General features: G+C 41.9%; 1 long non-coding RNA gene across 1 annotated transcript in view; it reads left to right on the top strand.

Moving 5' to 3' along the window:
* Positions 1–743, top strand: part of LOC102983153 (uncharacterized) — a 43,382-nt gene extending 42,639 nt beyond the window's left edge. The window contains exon 5 of the long non-coding RNA XR_003679292.1: positions 440–743. This is a non-coding gene — a long non-coding RNA (uncharacterized lncRNA). The remainder of the gene's footprint in view (positions 1–439) is intronic.
* The last annotated feature ends 4,088 nt before the right edge of the window (positions 744–4,831 follow it).

Below are 4,831 nucleotides of genomic sequence, written 5' to 3'. Positions count from 1 at the left end.
CGCAAGGGGAGAGGCCACAACAGTGAGAGGCCCGCGTACCACAAAAAAAAAAAAAAAAAAAAAAAAAAGACACAAAACATATTGTAGCTGATGGCCCCCAAAGAATATTTGTCAAGGGACCTATTAAAAAAAAGGAAGAGGCGGGGCTTCCCCGGTGGCGCAGTGGATAAGACTCTGCGCTCCCAATGCAGGGGGCCCGGGTTCGATCCCTGGTCGGGGAACTAGATCCCACATGCATGCTGCAACTAAGAGTTCACATGCCACAACTAAGGAGCCCATGAGCCACAACTAAGGAGCCCACCTGCAGCAACTAAGACCCAGTGCAACCAAATAAATAAATAAATTTAAAAAAAAAAAAGGAAGAGGCAATTAAGGTGCTTTGTTTATATGAGTGACAGGAGTAAACAAATTGAAAATCTGATTATTATGTACACTACAGAGGCATCTTTTATAAGCATCGTGGTCTCGGGTCACTTGCTCCAGGCGAATCCTGCTGCCATGTTGTGAGGACGCCGAAGCAGCCAACGGAAGAACCGAGGCCAAGAGAGCTCTACGGAGAATGGACAATTCTGTAAGCCGTGCCACCACACCAAATGCAAATCTTTTGAAAAGCGGTACAAATAGGCTTGACTTCTGAGTTTTCAGCTGTTCACCCCATCTCTGTGAGCAAATTTTCTTCTTGGCCAAAGACATATTAGGGCTATGGTTCTAATCTTTTCATTCTGTTCATCAATAAAAACCAAGTGTCTAATTTGACTATTTAAGGGCCCTGTTTTTGTACTACAGTTAATTTTAAACATCCCCTGAGCTATAAATAAGTATCTATTTCCCCAACAGTTCCTTTGAAATCCTGCGCTGCCCACCCACAGTGGACACAAAGCGATGAACCTCTTAGGAGGATGAAAGGGGGTGTGGAGTGCCCCTCCATCCCATAGGAATCTGCACCGTGCAAGTGAATGTTTTTAGTGGGGGTAACACAGGATCATCAAAGCTGTATTCTTCCGACCAAAAATCCAGAATGGTTTATCCAACCCTTCCCATTGCTGTGTGATTGGGCAGAGAAAGGAGGGGGAGAGAGTGACCAGGGAGGGGAGGAAGGGTAAGGACAGGAAGGTAGGGAGGTGAGGCTGAAAGGAGAGGTGGGTTGAAGGGTGGAGGCGCGGTACAGAGAAGGGCACCATCAGCTGTGGCATTCCTGATGGAGGGCACATTACTGCCCAGGTGCCACCTCCAGGAAGCCTTTTCTGACCCCTCCCCTCAACTCACTGTCATGTCCCCTTCCCAGTGGCTGAGAACAAATTAACCCCAAACTATCTTACATAGTTTCAGGGGGTCAGGGATCCAGGAGCAGTTTGGCTGAGTCCCTGTGGCTCGGCCTCCCAGGAGGCTGGTGGCCTCTTCTGATGGCTTGCTGGGGACCGGGGACCAGAGGATCCGCTTCCAAGGTGGTGCCCGCACAGGGCTGTTGACCCGTGGCCTCAGTTCTCCGCCGAGGGGGCCTCTCCAGAAACCACGTGAGTGTCCTTATGACATAGCAGCAGGATTTCCAGGAGCAAGTGATCAGAGAGCAGGCCGAAAGCTGCCATGCCTTTCGTGACCTAGTCTCCAGGGACCGGGTTGACGGATGCCGCCCCCTGTGCTTCTTCCCTGTTCCTTAGAACTGAGTCCCTTTTTGCAGGCCACATTCGAGGGACGGGAATCGGGCTCCAACTTTTGAAGGGCACATCACCTGAAGAAGAATTTGTGGACATATTTTAAATCACCACATCACTTACTGTCCCTGGGCTGGCAAAGGGGTCCCACTTTGTTCTCTCGTGTGCTGTAGTGAAACATGGCGTTTACAAACGTTGTCACCCATCAGTCTACTATCCAACTCATAACGAAAATCACTGAAAGAAATAATCCACACAAAATTAAAAAGACAACAGCCCGGATTACAGACGGTAAAAGCAGTAATAAATAAACAGCTGCTTGGAGGATCCCGTTCTGTAAACAAACTTAGAGGTATAAAAATGTGACTCAGGAAAGCTGAACTTGTTAAATAAAACTGTAGGCCACAAAAGAAAACATAACCGCAGGTTGCTGTTAGAATTTGATATGGCCGACAAGGTCTTACAAAAAAATAAATAAATCTTGTAAATTTACATGGAAAAGAACTAATCCCAATAAAAATAACTTTAGGTAAAACAGCAAAAGAAAATGAACAAAGATGAGAGCGGTTTAACTTCACAGTACAGGAAACTGGTCAAAGATTTAGATTAGCCTAATGGCACTCACTGTGAAAACACTAGCTTCATAATCAACACGGTTGGTATACTTCTGACTAAAATGCTTGTGTTACTACATAGAGTAAAAATGCTCTCGAGATCAAAACAGTGCTGTCTCAATACCTCTGCAGACAGAATACCTGTGACAATTCATTCGTGTATTTTATTAATTTATATGTGCATTTATATAACCTTTTGGGTGGGGTGGCAGTGGAGGAACAGCTTTTTAAGTTTAACATCTGAGGTAGAAACTGGAAAAGAAAAGACTGACAGAGTTGACTACAGAAAAACAAATACATCATAAAAATGCCATAAGTGGTGGGCTTCCCTGGTGGCGCAGTGGTTAAGAATCCGCCTGCCAACGCAGGGGACACGGGTTCGATCGCTGGTCCAAGAAGATCCCACATGCCGCGGAGCACCTAAGCCCGTGCGCCACAACTACTGAGCCTGCGCTCTAGAGCCCATGAGACACAACTACTGAGCCCCCGTGCCACAGCTACTGAAGCCCGTGCGCCTAGAGCCCGTGCTCCACAATAAGAGAAGCCACCGCAATGAGAAGCCCTCACACTGCAAAGGAGACCCAACGCAGCAAAAATAAATTAATTAATAAATTAAAAATAAATACATTTATATTTTTTAAAAATGCTATAAGTGGGAATTCCCTGGCTGTCCAGTGGTTAGGACTTGGTGCTTTCACTGCCAAGGGCCGGGGTTCAATCTCTGGTCAGGGAACTAAGATCCCAGAAGCCGTGTGGTGCGACCAAAAAAAAAAAAGCTATAAGTAACGTTAAAAGAGAAGTGATACTACCATGTATAAAATAGACAGCTAGTGGGAACCTGCTGTATAGCACAGGGAGCTCAGCTCGGTGCTCTGTGATGACCTAGATAGATGGGTGGGGGGATGGGAGGTCCACGAGGGAGGGGATACAGGTATGCATAGAACTGATTAACTTTGTTGTACAGCAGAAATTAACACAACATTGTAAAGCAATTATTCCCCAATAAAAAGTAAAATAAAATAAAATGGTGCACCCATTTGGAATAATTTTAAAAAAAAGAAGTGATAAATTTGGAAAAATGAGTATTTGAGAGACAAAGCTAATATATTTAATATATAGTGTGTCTCTCACAAATCAATACAAGAAGATGAATACTGTAATAGATAAATGGTAAACTAGTCTTATAAGAGAAAAAAGGCAAATAAAATTATGAAGAAATGTTTAACATCATTAGTTAGCAATTAAAGAAATGTAAATTTAAAAATCAATGTGTACTCTTACCTATTGCTGGTATGCACGAAAATTTGTACAACTTCTCTGAAGAGCAGTATAGCATATATATCAAAAGACTTAACAAAAATGAATGGACAATTCACATTTAAGAACTTATCCATATCTAAGAATAATCAGTGAAGTAAGCAAAGATGTATGTTCAAGGGTATTCCTTACAGCTTTATCATAAAAACAAAAATTCTCGAAATAACAAAAATATCCTGTAACAGGGGTTTGGTTACAAACAAACAAAAGTAATGCATCCAAACAATGGAATTCTACTATGCATTAAATTGATGTTTTAGATGAATAATTATTAATATCAAGGTATATTAATAATACTATTATGTGAAAGAAAGAAGGTACAAATGGGATATACAATATGATCTCACTTTGGTACAAAATATATGGAAGTATATACAAAGCATATCTCTGGGTGGTGAAATTACAAGTGTTTCGTTTTTCCATTTGCTTTTCTGTATTTTCTAAATCAAAGAAATAAATGTGGATTGCTTTCACCATGAGAAAAAATTGTGAGTTTTAAGTATAAAAAAATATACTCAATTGCAATTTGAAGAACGTATTCTAAATTGTTTTTAGTATTAATGTAGGGTTCCTTAAGTTATTTGTACTGTTTTCCCTTTTCCTAATGAAAAAATACATACTTTAAAAAGTGCTGGCCAAGATTTGGGAACAGGCTGTGGTTCTGACCATTTTTTCCCGAGCCTACCCACCACATCTCTTCTCCGTCTCTCGCTTCCGTCCTCACCCCCAAAAGGCAACCACACTAGCCAAGTGGCCTGTGGAAGGTAAACAACAAAACTCATTTCAAATGAAATCAAAAGCTAAATGATGTACAAGTATCCAACCTGCTTGAACCAGCCCCGCCCTGTGAATATTCATGCGGACAAACAAGATCAGGGGTGAGAAAATGGTTTGCTCTTCGCACATGTCCAGGTGGTTCCGATCCTATTTACCTGCAAATAAAAATCTCCTGATACTCTTTACAAATGGTTGTTATTATTCTGAATTGTGTCCACTAATGTAACAAAAAGTGTTTTAAAATGCAATAACAAACAGGTTTAAGCAGACTTAAAATGGATTAGCTAAAGCTCCAGAGTCTTTCTTCTGTTTTCAAGGACACCTCTTTTGTTTGGGGAGGACGATCTCTGCACATTTTTAACCCACTGGGCCATTTGTTGCTTTTCCTGCCTTTTCAACTCCAGCTTTGATTTTTTTTTTTTTTTTTTTTTTTTTCGGTACGCGGGCCTCTCACTGCTGTGGCCTCTCCCG

The sequence above is a fragment of the Physeter macrocephalus genome, chromosome 4 (assembly GCF_002837175.3).
Source record: "Physeter macrocephalus isolate SW-GA chromosome 4, ASM283717v5, whole genome shotgun sequence".
Lineage (NCBI taxonomy): Eukaryota > Metazoa > Chordata > Mammalia > Artiodactyla > Physeteridae > Physeter > Physeter macrocephalus.
This window is presented reverse-complemented; position numbering and strand designations above follow the sequence as displayed.